Source organism: Apis cerana, linkage group LG16, assembly GCF_029169275.1.
Source record: "Apis cerana isolate GH-2021 linkage group LG16, AcerK_1.0, whole genome shotgun sequence".
Classification (NCBI taxonomy): domain Eukaryota; kingdom Metazoa; phylum Arthropoda; class Insecta; order Hymenoptera; family Apidae; genus Apis; species Apis cerana.
Window position 1 is genome coordinate 6,060,734 of NC_083867.1, and position 27,392 is coordinate 6,088,125.

The window sequence follows — 27,392 nt, forward strand, 5'->3', positions numbered from 1 at the left end:
TTTTTATTTATATCCATGTAATCGTGGTTTCGAAAATAAACCAAGACGAAGAGAAAAGCGTGCCAAGTTAATTATTCCATTGCTCGACAATTCGTTATTTATTAAATTTGAAAAAGTAGAGTGTAATTTTCCATCTCGATATTGGAGATGAGTCTGAAAAAAATATTCGAATTGGTAGAATGGTGGTGTTTACCAGAACTGCAAATTGTTTACCAAAAACCGAGATTTTCATTCCGGCTATTGTTTTTCCCACCTACCATCAGGCACGCTCTCTCTGCAAGCCTCTACAACAGCCCATTGATTTTCCCTGTTCCGCTCCGCTCAAAATTTTCATTTTCCGCGTATACCATGATTTCACAGCACGTTGTTAATTGACGGCTTAAACGAGTCGTTTTATTGCCTCGATACCGAGATAATCTTTGTAATTAGATCGATTGGTATGCAACGCTTACGCAAGGATTCTTCATTTCGCTTAATTGGAACAATTTTAAAATTTAACGTAACGCGTATGTAAATGTAGATTTAAGTCTAGATAACTGGTTCAGCGATATTTCGGAATTGCGAGAGCTTTTTAACGCTCTTCCTGTGTATATATATGTATATTTTTTTTTTTCATATCTAAACGTGAAATTGTCATCAGAGGGCGACAAGTCGCTCATTGGAAAAACGCTTCTGTAGCTTCTGGATAATAAACTTGATCTGAAATGTTAAACAGTTCGACTCACGTGTATCGCTCTAAAAATAAATTTTTCGTAGACACGTTAAATAATTCGTTCGCGTTAAATTAAAAAGTGTCAAAGTTTATATAAGAATTCCCTTCTTCTTTTTCTCTCTTCTCCTTTCTCTGGCGTTTATTAAACAATTCTGCGTTTACAATTATTTATTGGATATCTCGATTATCCACCTCAGTGAATAATCGTACACTCGCTCACAGTTTGTAGGAGTACTATAGTAATAATACAGTATAGCAAAATGGAAAAGCAAACTGCTGACAAAATAGCCTTCTATAACCTACATCGAAGTTCACCGACACGATTCTTCAGAATTGTTTCCACGAAACGTAGCTATTTCTCGGACACTTCGTAGAATGGTTCAGAAAAATATATTGTTATAACTGTCGATAAGTCACGTCAATGTATGTTACCTTATTTCTCTACGAGATTATTCAGAAATTTCACTTCGGGAATTTCCTTCCCCTTAAACCTCGCTTCCTCCTCCTCCTCCTCCCCCCTCCCTCCCCTAAAAAAAGAAAATTCCCAGTTATAAATCGAAAATCAAGGATCAAAATGTTAGAAAGAAACATCCATCTGTCGCCGCCCTTCAAGAAGAAAGGAAGCAAACACTTTCCAAAGCTTCTAACATCGAAGCTTTCTCTTTTTCCTTCCCTTCAGTGAAAACTGTCGATTACCGATTATCCACTTGCTTGTTCACTCGTCCGTCCGAGTGTCGATTTTCCGACGATTCTTCCGAAATCAATTTCTCGAAATCTAAACGAAAGGATTCTCGAACGGGGGAATACGATTGGAAAGGAAGGAATACGGGGAAGGAGGGGGTAAGTTGTAATAGTTCAGTTTTCTCTTCGGCTAAGCCAAACAAACTGACGTCGTGACACTGGAGCAGCCCAAACAGCTGCATCCAGGTTTAGCTGAAAAGGCACAACAAAGTTCCTTCTGCTGCTCATTGTGTTTAGCTTGTTCGTTCCTGTTTGTTGCACACACACACACACAAAGTCCTCGTTGAAACGTTACGTTATTTATTTAATAGGCGACTCCTCCTCTTTCCGCGAAATAACTGATGGATCGCGCGATTTTTTTTAAATACCGCCGTGCAAGGAGAGAGGAGAATTGCAATTCGTTGGATTAAACGTTGGTGGTGTTTAAAAATGGTATTTGAAGACGGTTGAGAAGAACTGGCGAAAGAAACTGGCAAGCAAAGCGGAAAAAAGTCAACTATACGTATAAAATGTAGTTGTGGTAGTTCTTCTCCTTCTTTTTCTTTCTTTGCTTGTTTCTTTTTTTTTTTTTTTTGGTTTCTGTATTTTGTTTTTTCGAGGAAGGAAAAGACGAGCAAGACACTTTGTATTTTACTTTAAACCGTGGAAAGAGATGCACACACAAAATTGCGAAGAAGAAAATGATGTACGGTTAGGTAATTCTTAGAATAGAGACGTTGATAATTTTCATTTCTCATCCTTCTGGCCCTCTCTTTTTTCTTATCTTCTATTTTTCTTGCCTCGTTATCGCAACCAACTTCAAACACGCGTCGCCAATCTTATTATCAAAAGAGTCTATAAATTCTACCTGAACGTGACACGTAATAGCTCGTTGATAAAATTATAGACAGATTCCGGTTCGAGAAGAAGGAGATATCGATACCTTAAAATTTTATTCGACGCTTGTTCGTTTCGAGATTCTAAAAAAAAAAAAAAAGAAAAAAAGAAACGAAAGTTTAATATTCGAGTTTAATAAATAAACATCGAACGAATAATCGAACGATAAAAGTGAAAGAAAAAAATAGCGGTAACCCTTCGCTTCCGAATTTTTTTGTCATCCATGCTCTTTCCAAATGTCGCCTTCTTTTTTTTTTGAGCATCATCACGCTCTGTCGGTACGCTAGAAGCACAGTGTAACTACATCAAAGGCAGGAGAGTCGCGCGCGAATACATTTTTCAACCTGTCTAATTATCTGACTCTTGAAAAGTCCGTCGGCATTCAATTTCGCTGAAATTTATTCGCTAGACGCCATGCTCCAGTAATTTTTAATAATAAAAGTGAAATTCCCCAAAGAGGATCGTATACGCGTATACAGAGGATAGTCGAAGATAGTCACAACTGTGCATCGATGGCTTGTATATATATATATATATATATACAGGATTGATTATGAAAAATTACTTAAATTATTATTTATCTGTCATGGTTAATAATAAAATATAATTTTGACATATCGTCGATTGTCCGTTAATAAAAATATTATTTTTTTATTCGGTTATAGGGTATATCGGGTTAAAATTTTGTAAAAGATAAATTCATTTTATCGCGGGTATTGGCTGGAAAAAAAAATGCTATTGTTCGGTCGTTAAATTGCAAAGAATACATACGAACTTTGCAATTTATTTTTTTACACGATTATACACTTTACCCTCTCTCTCTCTCTCTCTCTCTCTCTCTGTTGCGGAAAATACAAATTTTTCTCTCCAATACTTTTATAGTGCTCCCGACGCAGTTAAATAATTTCACTTTATCGAACAGCGTTTCCCTTGCATGCTTTTCCCTCCTCTATTTGCGTTGGTTTGCGCGAAACTTGACCGGTTTAAAGATCCCCAAAGAAATCTTGGGAAACGGAACTATTGAATATAAACTACCCTGACACGTGAGCTTTCCCGATTTACGTATCTCGAATTCAATTCAATTTACAATTGAATTATTATTAACAAGGAGGAGATAAAACATTTGCAAGTTAAATAAAACTGCGTTATCCACGCGTGATTTATTCACCCCTCGAATTACTCGTGCGAGTAAATAATTCTTTTCGTTTTAAAAAATTGAAGAAAGTTGTAGAAATTCATATTCAAAATTTAAACAATTGTATTACGATATCGCGTAAACTGTTAAATCGATTAAAAAGTTAAAGGATGATCAAAGTGGAAGTTCAACTGAGTGACGAAGGGAGGGGGGATAGGATTCAAAATTCAGAGTTGACTTATGGAAGGGAGGGAGAGAGGAGGAATCTTCCGAAAGATTTAAAACATCGCAGTTCGCGCACAACGACTCGCAAATTTGTCGTTTACTCGACCGTCTAGAAACTTTCCCCCCAAGTTTTCACATAGAGTGTAACTTCTTTCTCGCAGCTGCGCCGCATTCCGTGCTTTTCGCGCTTCATCCATTGTTCATCGTTCCGCCCTCGGATGGATAAATTAGCCGTTTAATTCGCCTTTAATTAAAACCACCACCACCCTTGGCCACCCTTTAACGGCCACCATAACTAATTCCGCGAAATCTCCGTTTAAATTCTTTCACCACGATCCACTCGAAACACGAGACTACGATCTCCTCGACTTAACGAGTTATTTCCTCCTCCTCTACATTTTTATCCTTGTTCTTAACTTTTCCTTTTTTCTCTTATACAAAATCGTCACCTCGCCAGTTTGCAAATTGATCGCGCGCAAACCTCAACTCGAAAAACAAATTAACACCGAAACGATCCAACCAACCGGTGTCAATATCAATCCTTCGTAATTCAAATGTAAACAGACGTACACACAGTAGCGCGCACACAATTCAATTACGTTGCCGTGAAATTACCACGAAATAATATATTTCACAAGTAGGAGGACGAGCCGCGAACGACCGTGAATTAAACGGCTGATCCTCTCCGCCCCTCTCCTCCCCGAATATTTCGATTAAAACACGCGCGGAGACGCGGAGGAGACTTGATGGGGGAGGAGAGAGGGAGGGGGGAGAGGCACGTCCACCACCGCTTTGGACTTCCGCCGGTATTGATTACAAATTCAGATAACATAACGAGCTAACGAGCGATAATTATCGCGCTCTCGCCGGCCGAATCTCGGCGAGAGTGATTTAATCAACTTCGTACACACGTACGCGTGCGTACGCGTGTGTACAGAGGAGGGCGTTAAACGGCGGTGGCCTTTAACCCGGGTGTTAAACGGGTTGAAGGGTGATTACGGGACTCGTCATTCACCAATTATATCACCGATAGATTGACGAACCTGTATGTCGACGTGCTAAGAAAATATGTGTATCTTACGATGCGCGCCGCGAGTGGATTAGATCGCGTGGATCCAACCAATTGGTGATTATTCGATTGTTTCCTGCGGATGGATTTCCCACGCGCGTAACGACGAAAACGCTCGATCGGATGGAAATTTTGTTTCGAGAATTCGAAACGGGTACATTTGATGCGAATCATTGATATTTATCCGTAGGGTGGATATAATCGTGGATGATCGTGGATAATGGTTAATCGAGCAGTGGGTTGTTGGTGAAAGAGGAGGAGTTATTGATACGTGATATAAGGGTGATATTAAATGTTGTTGTTTGTTAATATTGTTTCGGAAATAAAAAATTGATCTTGGACGAAAGTTAGGATAGAGTTAGGATAGAGTTTAGTTCCTACGAGTGCCGCTACAGTGCGCTTCGGGCGTAGTGATTTTCTCGAAAGTAGAATCGTCGCGTTGATTTACAAATTGTTGTGGAACAGGAAGTGGGGCATACTTACCTGACGCAGAGGATACCGTGATCACAAAGGCGGTTCCTCCAGGGCGAGGCTCTTCCATTGCACTATAGGCTCAGTTGACCCCTGCGAATACCCCTAATGTGGGTATCTCGGGCGTATAATTTTTGATAGGTGGGACTGCGTTCGCGCTTTCCCGCAACAATAAACATTAATCAAAAAAAAAAAAAGAAAAGATTGACGATAATGTTCGAAAAATCTATTTGTCGAATGAGAAACACGTTCTCTCGTTTTCTTCCTCTTTTTTTTTTCTTCCTCTTTCGCCCAACGATGTTTCGAGTAAATTTTTTACAATAAAATTACTTATGCAAAAAGCATTTCACGAGGGGGGATATAGGTCAATTTGAAATTTCCATAAATATTCGCCAATTTTCCCACCCTAAGTATTTTATATACTTATTACGGCGACACTGTTGTTAGAAAAAGAAAGAAAAAATATCATGAAATTTTAATAGGGGCGAGATCTTTGTATACAAGTGAATTTCTTACCAAGTCGATTTCGAGCGATCCCGGATAAGCGGAGCAACGTTATAACAAAATAACGTTCCAATTGCATGCATTAATGAAGAGTGAAATTGCTTGCTCTCTTCTTGATATGGTGGAAATTGTTTCGGAATCACGAATCGCTTCGAATGATCGAAATTAACGTCATGAATGCGCCATGCCGTATTTGCTTTGAATAATTGAAACTCTACCGTTTCGCCACATCATGAATTGTAAATATTATCCGTGACCCTTCCAGGCATCTTACGCTCTATTAAGTGCGGTTAACTAGCGTTGCGACCAGAAGTGTACTATTAAACTTAGTTGGGAATGGTGTACTCGAGCGAACTCGGGACAAGTGGCAATGTTTACGTTTACAACGTGTTCATTGTTATCGCGATAACAAATTTCCAAGATTTTTATCTTACGTATGTATAGTTCGAGTAATTAGCGCCTTCAAATTCGTATTTTATTTTCTTCTCCCTAATCCCTCGTTTTCTTTCTTTTTCTTTCCTTTTTTTTCTCGTTATAACAATATAATGTAAATCGTTCATTTGCTGGGGGAAAAAAATCACTCGAAAATTCGCTTTTTATGTTAAATGAACGAGAGACGGAAAAATTTCGTTTGTCGGGATAAGCAAACAAGCGGAGAGGAATTTAATCATTAATTCGATTTATCATTATTAACGCCTCCGAATCACGGATGGTGAAAAAGCAACGCGATCGATTCTTCATTAAATAAACACACGTTTCCGCACTGGTCACTTGGAAAGCCAAATCCACGTGAAAACATTTCGTTCCACTTTTTTTTCCCCGATCTATTTTTATACGAGGATCGCCATACTCGCGGTTCCATCCACCCATCCATCCATCCATCCATCGTTATCATCGCGCCACTTTCCGTTACTTTTACAACCACCGCATTTGGAATTAAAACCGATTCCACGAGGAAGGGAAAAAAGGAGGGAGGGGAGGGAAAAAGGAAGGAAGGAAGAGACGAGAGATGCGGTTTGATTCGAACAAATATCAATTTGAATACTAATGGAAGTACCCTGGCGTTGCCTGTGATTTTTCACGAAAGGGAAGGGAGAAAAAGGAAAAGTGTACCGAGGCGAATCAGATCGTGGCTGAAGAGCGCGTATAACTCGAAAGTAACTATGCATGATGTCAATAACATTTAACTTTAATAGAACGTAATTACTTTCCCTTCCTATCGATTCTTCTCCACCTTCTCCGCCAATTTCTCCACTATACGTACACGCGCACGTGTAAAGTATTAACAAGATTCGATAAATATTTAAGATTTTTTTTTTCCTTCTTCTTCATTTTTACATCGTCAAACATTCGTTGTTTTCGCGGCTGTTCCGCTACGACGAAAAAAAAAAGGAAACGCGAAAAAGCGCGTTGTTTTCTCTTCAATTTCAAATGATAAAAACGACGAATAAAATATTTTTTGGACAAGTATATACAATTATACACACAAAAGTCTCTCGCGACGAAAACAAGTGACGAAAAAAGGAGAGAGAGAAAAAAATCTCATTACATAACAAAGCAAAAACCAATGAAATTAAATCGCGAAAGAATCACGTACTCACGTATTGAAAATAAATAACGAATCGCTTTAACAACGCCGCGTTCCGTGGAAAAGAATATTTCGCGATTCGTTCGCCCCCTTCTCCTCCTCCTCCTCTCCCCCCAGAATCTGAAAATCCACAACGCGTCACGTAACTCGAGATTTACGATTCGCGATGCACACGCGTTCGCACGCGCAATATTACGTTCCAGAAGTATAGAGTCATAAGTCGCGGACAATTTTTCCGTTACCTGTGTGATCATTTTTATCGCGGTTCTGCAAACGAGCGAAAGTATATAAAGAGAGTATAGGGGGAGGGGGGAATCGAGCAAATATGGAGCGTAGATGGGAAATAGTAATAAACAGGGGTGGCGAGGGAGGGGAAAATGAAAGAAGGAGAGGACATAATAAAGGAAGTAGCCACGAAATAAGGGAAAATTGTCTACGAGTTACATCCTTCCGGGACACTGTTTTCCCTTCCATACTGTTTCTCCCTCTTTCTCTCTCTCTCTATATATATATATACACACACACATAATATACACGTTTTCCCTTGATCCCTGCCGAGTCAAAATAAATATGGCGTAACAATTTTGATGAAATTGTATATTTTTTTCCTTCCCACCAGCGGGCGAAGGAGGGGGACGATTAATGAAGTCGAGAAATTTCGACGCTCCGCTATTCCGTTATTAAATTTATTTTATTTGTTTCGTACGATATATCTCGTGTATTTTTTCCCCTCTTTCTTTTTTTCCCCTTTCTTTCTTTCTTTTTTTTTTTAATAAAAGTTGTAATGAATAGAATACGAGAGGGGGATATATAAATTACATCGATAAAACGTGATGAAAAATTGACTTTGTTCGTAATATCATTTTTGCCACGCTTGGCATTAAAAGTTATATACCATCGTGACATTAAATCGAATGGAGTTATTGTTCGATTTCATTAATCTTTTATGCAATATCTTACGCGATATTATGTTTTACACGTGTGTACGTGTATATTATTTTAGAGTGTGTCGCGATTTTTCATTTTTTTTTTTTTTTTTTATTTTGTTTTTGTTTTCTTTTGTTTTTCACGACGAAAATATTTCTCGTTTTATTAATTGCGTAATATATTTGAGGTTATATCGTGGAAAGATACACGTATATTCCTGGTATTTTTAAAAAAAATTTTCCATCTATTCGTCATCATATAATTTAAATTACTCGTCAATTTTATTCTGACGTTTTTAAAAATTTTATTTTAACATTTTCGAAAAGGAATTATCTTTCCCTCCCCCCCTCTCTCTCTCTCTCTTTTGCAAATTTAAGCGACACTAACTTTATTTTTATTTCAACTACTCTATTCCTATATATTAATAAATACAGTGAATTTAAACAAGTGTTTGGATCCCGTTGGAATATTGGACCTCGAACGTTTAATTGAACACTGTTTCGAGCAAACAGAGACACTGCGGTTTCACGGAATCGTAGATAATCTAAATTACTATTTCGACGTGATATTAAACAAGAGACGGAGGGAGGGGAGGGGGGGAAGAAGAAAAAAAATTTCAGTGACGAGAAAATCTCGAAATTACGTGATGGCAAAGCGAAGGAAATGGAGTCAACCGCGTAGAATTTAATTGGAATGGTACAAAATAAATAATTGTTCCATCTCGTCGACGTAGATATTTCTAAACGAATGGAAATACAAATTGCATAAAACTGTATTATTATAATTTTTCGTATGCAAATATATAATCACGCGAATTATATAATTAATCGTTGGATTTATGAACGATATAAATGTATAAACGAACGATCCTCGTTAGTCAAAACTGGTTTACAACATAAACATCGTAATTTTTCATCCGATATTGCGGTAGAAAATATTTCTTTCTAGATTAGAAAATAGAATAATTCGTTCTATTTAATCGTTGTTCCACTATCATATTGTTATTGATCAAAGTAATCACTGCGCGATAAATTATCGTTAACGATCATCTGTCATAAACCAATTTGTTAATCTCCATTCGCCTAATATCATTAAATCACACGTGTTTACAAATATATATATATCAATATTTGCCTCGTATTATTAGGCAATATTATAAGCAAATATCTAATCGTGTATATTTACAGATAGAAATTTAACGCAAGCGAATAGAAATTAAACATTTGCATAAATGAACGATATCGAGGATCGAGACAAATTAGAAACAAAAATAATCGGTCGGTTAATCAAATTGAATCCTAATACAATTACTTGATTACTCTCGATCGCAAGAGAATACGATATCATTAATTTGAAGTGAAAAAAATAGAAGAATGAAAAAAAGGGGAGAGAGGGAGATTCCAAATCACGCGAGGGATTACGCCATCGTTACGCCGGTCTCCTAATACGAGCCCTCGAGGGTTCATCAGACGGCGAAGGGGTTCCAACAAAATTCAGAATTCTAAATATAACGTCCATATTGTATTCCCGTGGTCGAGCATAATGAGTGTTGGTGGCGACAACGGTGGTTTACAAAGAAATCGTAGGCGAGATCGTGCCCCAACTCGTCCCAACACCTATGATTTGCGACCAAACAACTCGCCCTCTTCGCACGACAATGTGCGCCGACAACTACACGTCCAACCCATGCACGCCTGGATACAGGGTGGACTGAAAAACTTCGAAAATCTTGAAAAAAGAAAAAATATAATACCTTCGATATCGAGAAAAAAAACCTCCGTCTCTTTAAGCGTATCTTTGAATACACGATCCTAACCTCGATACTCTTGATTACAAATACTTGTACAAATATTCCAATTCTACGTGGAAAATTCGTTGCATTTAGGAAGGAAATCTCTTTGAGCATCCTTGGGATACAGGATTCTAATCGATCCTAATTTCGAAAATCTTATTAATCGCTCGATACTACGAACATCGACTCAGAGCTCGTTCGATTCGATCGAGTGTCTGCACACCCTGTATAAAACGAGGGATCTCCTTAAGCGTCCAACGTGGACAACGTGGGAGAGGCGTGGAGGCGCGTAGAAAGGCGTAAAGTGGCGGTGTGTAGCACGAGATTTTCGCGTGCACCAATTGCATGACGTGCCCCATTCCGTGCCGTCGTCCTTTTCTTACCCATGCCGAACGCATCTTCTCTCTCTCTTTCTCTCTCTCCCCACATATTAACTCGACGATTTCTGACCACCTCTTTCTCGGAATTATGCCGTTTTTCGGCCTAACGACGACCCCTCCCCCCCACCCCGACCGAATTTAATAACGCACGCGTCACAACCGCGATAACATCTCGATCGATCTTCGTTGTTATTTAAGGATTTCGACAAAGCAAACACGACGACGTTTCGCGTGATTCGTGAAAAAAAGAAAGAAAGAAAGAAAGGAAGGAAGGAAGGAAGGAAGAAGCGTAACGTTAATAACCGAGATGGCGATGACGAGTTGAACGATTGAGGGATTATTTCTTTTTTTTGGGGGGGGGAGATTATGTATTCGTAGACGTGAAATCAAAATGAAACGAAAGAAAGAATGTGTTTCGATTTTGTAATTTTGTATTTTAATAACCGGAGAAATTCTATTTTTTCCGCCTTTCACTCGACTTTTTGACGAACAAAGAGGGATCGTGTGATATTATTGACGATTGGAAAGTGACTTTTCGATGGACGAGAATATTGCATCCAAGTATTTATTAGAGATTAAAATATTGTCGATTATATCATTGGAACGATTGGAATGTTGGTAAAAATAAATTTCCGATCCGTAATCCTGTCTTATTAATTCGCCTCTCGAAAACGATATCGATTAATTTGGCTCAAAAATTCGTAAAAAAAAAAAAGAAAAATATATGGATACGATATATAATCGACGAAATTTATTTTATCGAGGAAACGCACACATAAGACCAGGAATCATTAAAACGAGATATTTCGCCGAATCCTTAAGAAGCTTAACGATTTAACGACCCACAGAGACAGGTTTCATACATATACTTTTTGGATGATAAATAATTCTCTCTGTGCGGAGAATTTCTTCATTCAATAGTGGACGATGCAAATCTTTCGAATCGTATTCGAATAAATGAAAATTGATGATCGATACGTTATATTTTTGACTATATTTCTAATTCGACACGTTTTCGTTTCTATCATTAAAAATATACAACGAATTAATTTTTCATTTATTCGAGTGTCACCCATTTCGAAACGTATAATTTCTTATTTTTCTTTTTCTTCTTTTTTTTTTTATCATCGATGTACATACACGCCTGATAAGGAACTTGAGTTTCGTGATTTTTCACCGAAGCGCATCGAATATACGAGCTCTACAGGATTCAATTAACCGTAACTCAATCAGGTACAGGCGAGTTGTTGATAAATTTTTTAAAAACGAACCGTACGAAAGATGAAATCACCGCTACAAACACCTCACACGTACAAATTTGCAAAAGAAAATCGAATTATCCTCTAACGATGTGACAAAACGAAATTTCTTATCGCACTTTATGCGCAAACTTCGTTTCATGCGTTCCTCTTAATAGCTAATTTACTTTTACTAAAAAAAAAAAAAAAAAGAAAAAATAAGAGAGAGAGAGAGAGGAATTAAAATCGCATCAAAATCGCTTCATTACTTCCAACAACGAACGATCCTCGATATCGTTATCATTACCATCGATTACACGAAACACGTTCGAACGCATGAGAGCGAGAGAGAGGTTATATCGTAAAACTTTCTAACCTATACACCGTCACGTGTATACCGTGTAAAAGTACGGCACGATCCTCCAGGTGGAGTACACGGAATTAAAGTAATCCAGGATGATTCGACGAGGAAGGTGGCTATCATATGTCAGGTGTACGTGTGTACACACCTGGACAACCGGTCGGAAACGAGAAACTAGCCTAGTTTTACAGCCAGTTTCTGTGCGCGGGCATGCGTCGAACACGGGTGCATGACTAATGGAAGTATGTGATTAAAACTTTCGTCGCAATTTCTAGCACGTGAAAACTTCCCCCTCCTCTTCCTTCTCCCTTCAAAGCGCAACAAAATTTAAGCAACGCATTTTGTATATATACATATAATATATAATACACAAAAGTATATAATATATGTACATATATATATACACACGTATATACACACGCGTTCATTCGGTGGATTATGTTCGAGGATTCTTCAATTGTCCTTTTCGCTCCGACGGTTTTAAATTCACCTGGTGAAAATGCTACCTGGAGATAATTAGAAGCTTTTTCTCTCTCTCTCTCCCTTTTTTCGTCTTCTCTCGTTCCGCGACACAGAGCTCCCGCGTCCCTCGTCGGAAATATTTCACGCATTTCGAGACATCGTTCCGCGCCCTCTCGCGGAACGCTTCAACTCTGCCTATTTATACGGGATTCCTCCACTCTGCTCCGCGAAGAGGGCCGTTTCGAACGAAGATTAAAAGAGGATGAAATGCATACGGGAATGAAATATTACTTTTGATTGATTTACGATTTTAAATGTCGCGGATCCTTTTTTTTTCCCCCTCCTCTTTTTCTTCCTTCTTTTTTCAACTCGATGTCAGGTGATTTATATTTTTTTTCGGGCGTGATCGATTTTTTTTTCGAGATCGTTTCTTCGCGCTTCGATAATGGTTTCGAATCGATGGGATTCGATCGATTCGGAACACGCGGCGGGCAAAAACAACGCGGCGTGAATTTTTTCTCGACAGAGACACACAAGTCGAACTTGTCGAGGAACGGTAATTAATTTGCTAACGGAAGGCCCGGAACGCGTACGTATGAATCCACGGGCACGGCCGTTTAATTGCTTCGTGAAATACAAATTCCACGTTTTTCGAACGGGTGGGGGAAGGGGAGAGGATCGAGTGACGTACGAAAATGAAACAGGTGTTAGGTATTTCGAGCGATGTCATTGCAATTACTGCACTCTTTTCTCCCTTCTCGTTTCTCGTCCAATTTTCTCAAACTTTTCCTCTTTTTTTCACCACCGTTCCAATCGAAATAATGAACATCTCTCGCGAATTTTCGAATTTTCCATCCGCGTTCTGTCCCGCAATAATCTTTTCGAAGAAGAAGAAGAAGATACGAGATTTTTGGTTTTCGCAAACGGAGCAATTATTCGATTTCGAGTTTTATCTAAATCTAATACGAAATTGCGCCATTTGATTGCATATCACGTTATAAGTATCGATGTTTGATTATCGCGAAATGAGGGGAATCGTTACGGACGATAAAAATCAAACGGATCTATTCTGCACAGAATTGCGCAAATTTCATCAAACGAAACGCCAACTTCCAATCACGGAACACATCCCACCAAATAAATTTCTTCCCCGAGTGTCAATCAATTTTCGTGAAACCGCAGACCGAAATGGAACGATATATTCCTTCGGTTCCCCAATATAATGCTCGATCCAAGAGTATTTTAAATCTCCTTTGAAATTTCAAACGGACAATATCCCTAAATACCTCGTGTGTATTGTAAAAATTCGCAAACAAGTTAGTCATTACGTATATCGAATTGAGATTTATAAACATGAAGATGAAATATCTCTTATTATTCAAATTACAATTGTCAGGATTTTTCGCGAAAGAAGTTTGGAATATTTCAAAACCTCTTTAAAATTTCAAACGAACATATTTCTCGTGAAATTCGCAAACAAATTAATCATCAGGTATGTTCGAATTAACTTGAGCGAGATGGAAACTAAAGACGATCGCCATATAATCACCAAAAATTAGAATTATTTCTTGAAATAAGAAAAATCTTCTTTGAAATTTCAAATGAACAATATTGCTAAATATTTCTCGTATTTATATATTGTAAAAACTCGCAAACAAATTAATATATATTAAATTATCAATTAAATAAAAATCATTCCAATCATCTTATTATTCAAATTATTCAATTATTACAATTTTTCGCGAAATAAGTACTCGATAAGAAATAATCGAAAAGGAAGAAGAAGTTTGGAATATTTTCCTTGTAAAATTCGCAAACAAATTAATCATCAGGTATGTCGAATTAACTTGAGTGAGATTTATGCAAACTAAAGACGATCGCCATATAATCAAAAATTACAATTGAAATTATTTCTTGAAATAAGAAAAATTGGGGAAAAAATTGGGAAGGAAGAAGAAGTTCGGAATATTTTAAATCTCCTTTGAAATTTCAAACGAACAATATTCCTAAATATTCTCCATATTTATAAATTATCAATTAAAAATCATTCCAATCATCTTATTATTCAAATTATTCAATTATTACAATTTTTCGCGAAATAAGTACTCGATAAGAAATAAAAAGAAGAAGAAGTTTGGAATATTTTCCTTGTAAAATTCCCAAAAACAAATTAATCGCGCGTCGAATTAACGCGAATGAAATTTATCGAAGCTAAAGACGATGATCGCCTTATTATATCCAATCAGCAAAAATTGGTAACGCGACATTAAATGAAATAAGAACAATGGAATAAAAAAAAAATTGATAGGGAAGAAGATGTCGGGAACACCCTGTAAATAGAGAGCGTAATCCCTTTTCCCAGTTGCGAATATTAGCTTTCATCAGTCGCTATAACCGTTTGAAGTTGTAACAGATCCTAGAAGCGTCAGACGATTCTAGTTAGCAAACACAAAGCAGACATCGAACTGTGAGCAATCAAACGGGGAATACGAGGGACGCTTCGTTAAACACTTTCCGGTTCGGATGGATTTAATGAACCTTAAAAATAATCTTCCTCTCGGCGCAAACGTAGCGTGGATAAAGCGAATTAATAACCGTTTAATAATTTTTCGTACGTTCACTCTGAACCTGTTTCGTTCAATTTTCTTTCTCCCTCTTCTTTCCTTTCTTTTCGTCCCGCGTTCAATTATTCTCCCCTTCTATGAAATCAAGACTCTTCTTAACTCTCTCTTCCTCTCTCTCTCTCTCTCTCATCATCATCCGATAAATTACTTTCCCTATCATCGAACGAAAAAAGATTATAATATAATTTATATATAAATTATTTGTATCAATATATTATATATAATCGCACTTTTTTTTAGAGTGAATATATCGTTATCCCATGTAAAAAAAATCTTCCTTTCTAATCATCATTATCGTAATTATCATTGTTATTATTATTCGTTCGAACGAGCAAGATTCGATCCCTTGGAGAAACTTATTACACTAATTATACATATATTGCACATTTTCTTTTTTTGTAACGAATGTGTCGAGTCGTCGTCCCGTGTAATCGTTGCTATTGTTATTATTATTCGTTCGAACGAGCAAGATTCGGTCCAAGGGATCTCTGAAACGAAAAGCTCGATACGTTCCCCTCGATACGCACGATCGATTCCCCGGAACCGGTGGATACAGTCGCGGGCTAAATCGCGTTAAAGCCGATCAACACAGGGAAAACGGAGGGCCTTCGAAGGTTGTTTCGTTACGGATCCAAATAATTACCCCTTTTTGACAAAATAAGCGAATTAACGACGGCCACGGATGCGCGATCCGAAAAACCGGCGATCCGAAAACGAGAATTACCTCGTTTCGTTCCGCTCCCCTGTGCTCCTCTTCGAGCTCGAGGGGCGAGGTGAAAAAAAGGAGGCGTTTTCAGATCGGCCAGCGGGACGAAACTTTTCTCGAGGAATTGAAAAATGGGAAAAATTGATAGCGGAAAGTAGGATTAGGAAATTTTGATTCGATATTTACGACGTAATTCGACGCGTAAAAGCGTTGTATTGGCGCGCGGTAATGGCGACACCTTCGAAACAAATTGAATCGCGAGCAGTTTGAACAATTGCCGCCTGATTGAATCTACTATGAAAATCTTCAACTTGTTAGAATTAGCAAATGGGATTAGGGTAGATGGGAAAGTGTAGCGGACCCGTAGGGGCCACTCTCCCTCCTCCCAATTAACCGAGATTAATTTTCCACGACTTATTTAGTTTAACTTTACAGCATCTTGCAACTCTTGGGCCAAGCTTGGGACAAATTTACGCGAAACTCGATCGAAATGAAAAATGAATTTAACTCTTTATTTAAATTATTCGTTCCCCCCCTTTATATATAAACGAATGACGGGGGAAAAATTTATACTCGCGAATATTTCCAATTTGTTGGAATTGGTTTTGCAACAACAACAATCTTCGCAACACGCAATTAACGTAGAATTTCGCGAAACAATTCCAATTCCTTGCGAAAAGGAGTAAGTAACGAGGGGAAAAGTTGGCACGTTTGAATCCACTCCCCCAATCCCTCCATTTCCCTTTCCCCCCCGTTTCGATTCGCTCGATTCGTGCACCAAACTTTTTCCCTTTTATTCGACCAACTTCCGCTCGAGCCATCGCCCAGACCACCGCGTGCAACTTTCCCTCCCTCCGATTTCAAGTGTCTTCGGCTACCAAAAGTCTCGATTAAAATTTTTACTTGATTTCACGACTCCAACGCTTCATCAAACTATTTCACTCTGATCCATCGATGTGATATATATATATATATATTTATTTAGTTCCGTTAGTACGATTCTATTATACCTTGGCAGTATCGAGCAGCGGTACACGAAAAGGGGGTACACGTAATAGGAATATCACGATTTCTCGGTAAGAAGTATGGAAACCGAGTTACCTATAGCCCGACCTAGATCATCTTCTTGGAATGTAACCTACTGGATCCAGGTAATAGTTCGACCGCGCGTTCGTGAATGCGAACGCATGACAATCGAATTCAATGACGCCGGTCGTTCGAATAACCGTATATTAACTAAATTTCCAAGCGTATATAATGAAAAATAATTTTTTATTATCCGCTTGTAAATCCTCTGTTTAAATTATGCTTCACGGAATTATGGATCAAAGTGTATGAACGAATCGAAGCTACATTTTCAAATTGTCCAATTCTAATTACGCAAGTTGCTCGAGGCAAACTTAAAAAAAGGTAGAGTTTTAAACGATCCTCGTATATAAACGTAAGCATTCGCAAAACACAGTGAATCTAGTTAGTTTTGGGTGTTAAATTTCAAAGCTTCAAAAATTACAATTTTCTTTATAAGTGAATCCAATAAGTAAATTGTACAATTTTTCCATCGAAATTTAACGATTCTTTAATTTTTTTTTTTTTTTGTTACTATATCAAGGAAGATAGAATTTTAGAAGATGTTTGGCAAAGTTTTCGGAATGAAAAAAACTCAATCAACTTCGTAAAATTAGTTGCAACGTATCGGACATTGAATTATTCGTGAAATAACATCTCAGGAATAAAAGATCGATGGGAGAAAACTGGATTATTGTTTCTCTAAAAAATTAATTTTCTCTTCTTAGTCTCCCATTATTCGAATTTATTGTCTTCTGTATTCAAGCGAGATCATTTTTCCGAATTTTATTACAGAGTCGACAACGATCGACGAAAGAATCTTCCTCTTTCCCTTTAAACGTAAGTGCGCGAAAATACACGAAGATTCGAAACAATCCTGTTGTAAATTAATTTCCAATCGATCGATTGCCGTTTCAGTCACGAACAATCTATCCATATCCACGTTTTACCCTATTTTATCGATAGTCGATGAGCATCAACGCAGCGGTATGAATTTCTACTCATAATTTTAACCAAGTTCCCGCCAAACGTAGAAATTTCCTAACTCTCGTACATAGCAAATCATAATGATGGAGAACGCCACTTGTGAACGCCAGGTCCCGTTGTTAAATCGCGGACGGGTTGAATAGAGGGTAGAATATTTAGTAGAGCTCATTATCGTTTCTACGCTAGCTAAACACGGGAATCGTTGAGATTACGAGAGATTGAAATTGATCAGCCTTCCCCCCTTTATCCCGTGGAAGGGATACGTTCCATGAATAATCCAGAGGGGAGGATGTGTACAGGATTAAAGAAAGATAGGGAGGAGGGCGTAAAAAGAATCACGAAACTTTAAATATCTCGATTTAAGGAGAATTTCGGGTAGGGAAAAATATTCTTCCCCTTCCTCGTCAATATTGATGGGATATTGATTATGATTTAACGACTCTTCTCGTTTCCTTTTCTTTTTTCTTTTTTTTTTTTTTCCTAACCGGTATCACAGAAATCGATTACCTCTAATCCCGAGTGAAATTCAATCTTAAAGCTTATGTACAAGCTGTAGGAACGTGGGTCGAGTTTGGAAAGACCGCAAATGAAGTAGAAACTTCTTAACAAAATACGATCGTAATCAGGACGATAAACCGCGTCGTGTTTCTAACCAAGCGAGTGTAACACGAGTACCCCCGATACGAATCGTGAATTTGTTTATCGTTGTCTCGTTCGATTTTATATTTTTACGAAAAGGGTAAAAAAAAAAAAAATGGAGGGCGTAAAGGTATTCTCGAGATACGATTAACTCTATCTACACCGGTCCGTTTTCGACGATGATATATTTTATGTAACGCACAAATGAAGTCGCGTGAAAATTTCACATCCCACGTGATTTAAAATTTAAACCTATTAAACGAGAGGTATACGCGGTGGTATACACGATCGCGCGCGTATACAATTATCACATCCCGTAAATTAGAGGTAATACTTCCTTCTCGTTTATTTACGTAATCACGTATTTCATTCACGTGCTTATTATTATTATTATTATTATTATTGTTATTGTTATTATTATTATTATATCACGGATTACATATATTTTAATTATCCCGATATTTCATTTACGTAATACAACCAACGAACGTTATATCGAATTTCACTTCTCGGTTCCTCGATATCTCCTCGATCGAGTGTCGGTTTAAAAAAACACGATTCCCGAATAAAATCGCGGCCAAAAATTGATCGGTCAAGCGGCGAATCTTATCCCGAGCGAAGGAAAAAACTCGATCGCGGGAGGAGGGAAATCCTGTCCGTCGAAACTTGAACGCGATCATAATGAGTGGGAGCATCGGGGCATGCGACGCGGTGCACGTCGCCGATAAAAATCCTGTGAGTCGTAGCCGTCGTCGTCGTTGGAGGGTTAAAATCAAAAGGCATGCGCTGGCAATCGGAGCACAAAGTGTGCCATTGAGATTCGTAACGCCTGACGGCGCAGCCAGACACGTCGAGGGCGCTGCTGCGGTAGCCTTTTCTCTCTCTCTCTCTCTCCTCCCCAGTTTTCCACTTTTTCCTCCTTTTCTTCGCTCTCTCTCCGTCACTCGCGCCCCTCGAACACCGGTAACGCGTACACCCGGTACAGTGACTCCATAAATATGCATTCCATTTAATGAGAGCGGTGTTCCAGAGCGCGTGGAAACACGGTTTCGCAGGCGGGTGCAGTCACGTACGGCGCGGACACGCGCACAAAGACCATTGAATTCGCGCATCGCGGCGTGGGCCGCATTGTTGCCGCCACCAGTGTAACACACTCCCCACCGTCTTCTCGAGTGTCATCGAGATTCTCTTGTGTCTAACTCGCAAGGCCAAACCGCCACCGTCATTCAGCCTCTAGTGCCCTGTTACGAGGAAAACACCCTGCTTCTGATATCTTCTCTCTGTCGCGATTCCCAACTTCCGCCGCGAATCTCTCTCGCGGTATCTCTGTCACAGTCCTCTCTCTCTCACTCTCTCTCTCTCTGTGTTTCTGAAATCTCTGTGAAGACACGCTGCGAGGGATGCTCGTCACGAGATTTCGTGATTTCACTCTGCCGAGTGAAAACACGGTCTTTGTAAAGGAGGATTTTTACCTTTTGAATTGTTCGAGGAATTTGTGAAGATTCGTAAAAAGATTCCTCGCAATTGGAGAAAATATATAAGTACCAGTTTCTTTCTTTCGTTCGTTTGAGCGACAAGGAAGTCGCGCAGAGGATCGATAAAAATATAGAAAAGGTGTATTTATATATCATTTTGTCAAATTCGCGGAAGAAATTTAGAGTGGAGCTTAGGAAGGAAGCAATTCACGATTAGGAGTATTGTTTCTGGGGGAACGCGGAGCGCACAACTCAAGCGCGCCATCTGGCGACAAAATTGCGCGACTACGTAATATATCTACGCCTATCTAAAATTTCTAACTACGATTTCAATGAAATGTAATATCCAACGATCCAACAAACGATTGGCTAGCAAAATAATAAACCAGAGTCGCGCGAAATGCGGGTTGTTGCGTTATTTTCCAGCGCGCGACGATCAACATCGAACATTTATTCGAACATCGCGAATCGTGCATAAAACTAACGATAAAATAACAAACCGCGTAACGTTTGATTACAATTTTGTTGACACTCATTTCCGCGTATCCAACGCGCACAATGAGAGCCGATAATCCGACGTAATTAACGGCTGAAGAATGCAAAGAGTCGGGGGCCGAACTATGTGTCCAATTAAAAACGATCCCACACTCGATATAATTAGTATGCCGATCAATGGAAACTTGCCACTTAATGCTCCCTATATGCGCCTTCACGCGATACTGGAACACGTGGAAAAGTGGGCATTGTACCGTTCCGTCAAGTTGAAATCCCTCGAGCCCCATTCACCAGACTTTCGATTGTCGATTGAAGGAACGGAAGAAGAGAATAATAAGGATCGGTTTTAATTACGAATTTCCACTTTACGGTACAATCGATTATGGAGTGCCTGGGAGAAACTGTTAAAATTGACACGATTCGGGAGGGATACGCACTCCTCTCGATCGAACCCGAGATCGCTTACACGCTCGTACGTTCAGAGGTTCGTGGATGATGAATATAAACCGGATAAAGATTATTTATTCTGCTTATCTCGTAATTATTATGTAACGCTCTGCAAAAGTAAATACATCGAGCCTTTAATAGACGGTAGCGTTGTGAATATTAGGCAAGATGATTTAGCATTGGCTCGAAAATTATTAATGAACGTAACGATAAAATTAATAATCGGTTTTTCACCAGATTCTAGTCTGGACTTTGGACTTTTCCTCGAGATTACATCCGTTTACGAAGCAAAAGAAAAAAAAGAATCGCGAGGCAAGGTCGAGTGTAAGAATTTTAATAGAAAGTTGAGAGAGGATGTTGCGAGTTTGCCGCGAAATATTCTCTGTTGGAGGGGGGAAAATCTATTTTCTTTCGCGAGGAATTAAATTTTTCTTCCCTTCTCTTTTTTCGATCATTTTTGCGCTGGAAACTGTTAAAGAGATCGAGATACTATTAAAGAAGCGTGAAATTATTCTTATTTCCAACTTTAATCGACCCACGAATAATTCACGTTTTATTAATTGTCACGAGAGGAGACTTGCTCAAACCACGTTTACGACCAGGGCTCGAACGATTCAGCAAAAATTCATTCGAGGATCGCGGCGGAAGGGGCTCTCCAGAGTTAAGCGTGACTCGAGTTTTTCAAACGCGGAGCCACTAGATCATTTGTCACTTGAATATCTATATAAAAATAACCTAGATGGTCGCGATCTATAAATCAACCGATTCAGCTACATCTTTGGGGAAGCGGTTTCAAAGTCTCGTGACTCGCCATTCTTTTCTCTCTCTCTCTCTCTTTCTCTGATGCATTAAATCTTGTTGCGATCACGCGCACACGTCGCCACACCTCTACCAACGCCGTCGTATCGAATATATATATGTATGTATAGAAAGAGAGAGAGAGAGAGAAAGAGAGAATTCACTTTGCTCCTCTTAAATATTCAAAATTTCAAATTTTCGGGAATAAATTCACGATAATATCCACCGGGTGAAGGAAACCTCGAGCAAGCTCGATTATTCCGCTCCGAAAAAAAAGAAAATTCCAATCTTCTCATAATTCGAGAGGCTTTCATCGGCCGCGAAAAGGCCGCGTAAACGCGCTAAACGCCACTACGGCATCGAGAAGGCAAGGTTGAAGGATCGCATTATGCAAAACCGCGCGGATGAGCAGCGATTACCGCGGGAGATGGCGAAGTTTGCCCCTTGTTGATAGAGATCGAAACGAAGTTGGGTAGTGCCGCGGATAAAACGCGTAATCAGTTTTCCTCTCCCCTCCTCGCCATGTAAGATACACGTTAAAGGGCGGTGGCCCCCTCCCCCTTGCCGTCGAGGGCTAACTTTCTTCGCAAACTTCCCCCATTTTTACTTCCCCGCGTCCACCTTGCCTTTCCTTCCTTCCTTCCTTCTTGTTCCAATCACCAGCACAGGGTGTCGATATTATTGGCATCGAGCACAATAATTACAGGATGAGTTGCGGGTTTAGAGAGCGGCGAGTCCCGAGGCGGGGGATGTGATCGATCGACGATCCTCCCGTTCGAATTATTTCGAAGGAAAATCGAGCCTCGGCCAATTTCAACTTTTAACAAACTACCAAGCCGGTCACGTCTCTCAAAGTGAGAAAGAGAGAGCGTGAGAGAGAAAGAGAGAGAGTGGTTCAACGAACGGAAGGAACTTGCTCGGCCGCGAGACTCGCCGCGGCAACGACTCCACCCCCTCCCCTTTCTCCCGATTAAATGAAATTTTAAGTCCACAATTCCCCTTTTCTAAACCACCTTCTCTTGTTTGCGAGGATTTTTAAACCGTGTTTCCATACCCGTGTTCGATGTTTACGGGGGGAGGGGAGAGAGAGGGGAAATTCGCGGTTTGACCAACAGATTAGGGGGAGTGGATGGATGCGTTCCATCTCTTTATCACCCGATCGCGATATATTTACGAGCTTCCGTGTTTTAATTCAACCGAACCGACTCCTTTTCTTTTTTATTAGTTGCTTTAATCAAATTACGTTGTTTCTTTCTCTCGTCTTCTTTTTAATTAGCGCCATACGCCGTTTTTACCAAAGTTACGATATACGTAACGAAAAGCGTGTTGCTGTATTAAACGGCGAGGCGTTGTGTATTTATACATGTGCGTATATTTGACTTTTATGTATCTAAGCCGATTAAAGGATAAACTTTCGATTAACGAAATTATGCGCGTGAATCGATTGTGAAAAAAAAAGAAGAAAAAAAGAAAAGTGTAATTCTGGTTCCATTCCCCCGACAAACCGCGTACAAACGATTTCGCGAATTTCGTGTATTATTATTGGAACGACAATTTTTTCTTTTGTCCGTGGTTTCATTCGAAATAAGTAGTCGCGATTTAAAAAAGAGAGGAAAAGAAATTACGCCAATCTACTAATAAGCGCACGAGTTTCGTTACTTTAATTCGGGGATATTTCCCTCGTTCGAGAGAGAATTTCCACCTGTTTAACAGGTACTTTGTTTCGTATTTAGCTTTGGCCAGATCGAACAATGAGCACCTCTCGCGATCTCGAACCTCGGATTATTCGAGACCCTTATTAAAATTTACATAATGGAGATAACGACGGAGGTAAAGCGTTAAAAGGGAAGGAGAGAGAGAGAGAGAGAGAGAAAATTCAGAGAGTGAGAATATTTGTTGAGAATCACTAATAAGGTGCGTGGCAATCAGTGATTTGAATGGCGTAACAAGGAACAAAAGTTTGAAAAAAGGATTTAATTATATCTGTTATTTCATTGATTATCCATCCCCCCAATTCCTTTGTTTCCGTTTCAAACGCTCCGACGTTTTCACGCTTGTGTCGTGCAAAATGATTCTCACTTTCCAACTTTTTAATTAAAACAACCCGACGATCAACCCAACAACCCCCCTCTCCTCCTTCCTTATTAATCGTTTCTTTTTTCTCTTCTTCCGTTGTTCGATAAATTCCAAGCATCTTTCTCTTCTCTATCGCCTCTCCAACAACAATTTTCAGCGACGTAAATTTATGCAGGGGAGATATTTCGGGGCAGAAATTCGAAAGTCGAGACACCGATGATCGCCCCCCTTCCCTCCAGGGGGGATGTCAACCCCCCTGGATATCTTAACGCATTTTCGATCGATCATCCCATTTCGCTCGAGCATTACGCTTACAGCATCCTCCTTGGTGGTCCTCCAAGGATACAGGTCCTTGGAAAAATAAAAAAAATATAAGGAAAAAGAAAGAAAAATTAGATTTCAAGTACAGAAACGAAATATAACGAAATTATTCATTTAACAGCGATTGATTGAAAATCGATTTCTTGGATTAACGTAGAAAATTAGAAATGATCATGGATCAGAAGACGAGGTTTCGAGAAGAAGAGACGGCGGTCGGTGAGATCAGGCCGAGCGGGATGAAGTTGCACGGTCGAAAAGTTTTCGATTTCTGGAAAAACGAATTGAAACTTTTAATTGAACGGAAACATCGTTAGAATATCGTCGCCCGATTAAATAAGCTAACGAATGATTTAATTAAACGGGGACGGGGCGAGACGATTATCCCCTGCAACAACGATATTTCGCCCGCCGACTTTATTAATCGATGGCAAAATTATAAAATTCGATAACGAATCGCGGGGATCCCCTCCCTCCTCGTTCCCCGTTCACCGCAACATCCTAAACACCTGTATGTTAATGAGTCGCTCGATAAAATGATTAAAATTATCGGTGACGCGTCGACGATTTAATACACCCATTGAGCGAGTCGCGGATCAATTTTCGATCACCCCTTCTTCTTCCGACCAACGAACAAGGCTTATAAATAAAATTTTGCCCTGGAAAAAAATTAGGCGAATCAAGAAACGGAGCTTTGTCGAACGATATCCCGAAATTATTTTCGAATTGAAAGAAGGAAGAATGGAGATGCGTAAATAATAAGGATTGAGAGTTAAAAAAGGATTTGGAATTTTTAATCAACAAATATCTTTGTATAAGTATAAGGGATGGAATAATGGAAAAGAGCGATGATGATGAAAGAAAGGAGGTAGGAGGAAAGGTAGGAGAATGAAATGGATCGCGTAAATTCTCTTGCGAGATTCGTATCGTAATGGATGTTAAACTTCTTTCCGTTATTCCCACTCGTATTCGATTACATCGATTAGATACTCTTAGATTAATACCCCGTCGTATTATAGTATTGGATTCGAACGCTTCGTCAGGCTTCTATCCTTCTTATCATACGTGTTGCATTTAATCCTATTGCAACGATGCATACCATGCGAACACGCGTCGTGTTGCGCGGTGGGATATCAACGGCAGATTATTAAACAATTCCAACGATCGAGTTTACAAATGTGATTCAACTTAAACAAAATTATCTTGTATCCACTTTTCATATCCATTTTCAGAATTAAACATCGACTCGATATTACTTCTATAAGAGAATATAACCGGTTAATAAAGTCACGTTAGGGGAGAATTCAATCGATTTCTAATTTCGAATCCTTACTCCTCGAATTCTATATATATATAGTCAGATTTAACCAGCACTATATATATATATATATAAATTTTTCATCGATCGAAAGCGATTCTTTCACTTCCATCGGGAGCCTGTCTTGTAATTCATCACATTCCAATAGATGGTTCAATAGGTTCAAATTTTTCTCCTCGACGCGAGAACGTCGGTTACCCGCCGCCCACGATAATAAAACGTACCTTCGCCATTGTTTGCGATTCTTTCATTCGAAATATTCGATTCCATTTTCGAATCTCTCTCCCCCGATGGAATAATGCCTTTAAAAAGTATCCGAGAAAAAAATCGAATTCGAAACCAATTTGTTGAAAACAATACTAAGAAAAAACAAATAGATGCCAACTATGAAGTAATGGCAATGCTTAACATTGAATAACAAAACGAATAAAACCATAAATAAAATTTCAGTGAACTTTAACACGATTACATATCAATTAATTTTCTCGATATGTGTGAAAAGATAACTGTATAAACTCTTGTGGAAAAGAAGATTGAATACACGGATGGATACTGTGTCAATTATCGATACCACTGCTCCGTAAACATTAAATGGACGAACACTGTCGTACGTATATCTTTGTAACGAGTGGTAACCTTTGCGAGCAAATCCGCCATGATTCACGAGATTGACCGACGCTCGAGAAGATCCGACAGGAGCCTCTACCTACCAACGCTTCGCGGGCCCATAAATCTCAATGCATTATCGATCGATTCTCCTCCCCCTCCAACGTGGCTCCCGTTCCTGTAACGGACAGTGAAAACGCACGAGTCACGCCTTCGATTCACCTAGGATAATATCAAATTACCACCAATTGTAGCAAGATCCTGAATGTTGCTTGCTCATTCCCAAGAATCATTTCTATGATGTATCGCGACGACAGGGAGCGGAGGGATTTGTTAATCGCCACTTCATGATCCTTTTTCCTCTTTCCCTCTCTCTAACCGATTCCAATCGTCCGATTCGAGGTGTGTCGTTCGGAAAATTATGGACATCGCGTTGTCACGCTGCCGCGATATGGAGGACAATGCGTAGGATTGTGCACGCCGGTTGACGTATTTAGACCGTAATCTGCCATCAGAGGCAGAGTGCCGCCGCGGCTCGATACTGCGTAAGGCAACAGGGTACAAAATTGACCCCTTTGTCGAACGAGTTTCCTCCGTTTAACAGTGTTCCTAACCCAAGTTTGTCCCAATTTTGTGCAACGAGTGGGAAGAAAGTGGGGGAAAAAGGATGTAATGGTTTAATTGAAAATGTAACGCTTCGAATCGCGATACCTTCTCGAAATCTTGGAATCTTTCGAAATCATCTCGACAATTTTTCCATGGATCGTTTCGCAACAACAAGACACAACCGTCGATACAAAACTAGGGGGGATTGGAAAAGCCGCGAATCTATCATCCAGTCAGTCCTCCTAATCGTGAAAATTATCGTGACTGCCCCCATCCACCGGTTGAAGATGGAAAAGATGAATGGACGGGGAGTGGGACGAGTCGAAAGGAGAGGAAGAAGAAGCGTTGGAGAGGGAGGAACGTAAGAGCCTTTCTCTCCCTCTTCCTCCCTCTCTCTCTCTCTTGATTTACGTCTGATAATATCAAATTACGATCGCGGAAGATTGTCGGCGGTTCCACACGGCCGAGCACCCTCCTTTGACCCCTTTGGGACCCCTTTCGGCTTGCAAGGGGTGGGTTCCAAGGCGAGGGGTTAAGGCGAGGAGAGGAGCCGGCGGGGTGGCGCAGCATGCGAATAGGAAGAGTCATTTGTACCACGAAGCGCGAGCTCCTCGCCCCCTTCGTCGTTCGATTGCGTGCGCCGCCAGTTTCGAGGCTGTCGTTCACACGCTCCCTCCCTCCCTCCCTCCCCACTTGCATAGATAACTTTTATCCCCCTCCCCCTCGCTCGACCTCGTTGATTGAATCCTCG

The 27,392-nt window shown here is 39.6% G+C and overlaps 1 protein-coding gene and 1 non-coding gene across 5 annotated transcripts in view; one reads left to right on the forward strand and one right to left on the reverse strand.

The window, feature by feature from the left end:
* Positions 1–27,392, reverse strand: part of LOC107999747 (lachesin-like) — a 195,600-nt gene that overhangs the window by 122,086 nt on the left and 46,122 nt on the right. The window lies entirely within an intron of this gene.
* Positions 5,234–5,397, forward strand: LOC114577791 (U1 spliceosomal RNA). The gene has a single exon (XR_003698123.2). It is a non-coding gene; the product is annotated as a U1 spliceosomal RNA (small nuclear RNA).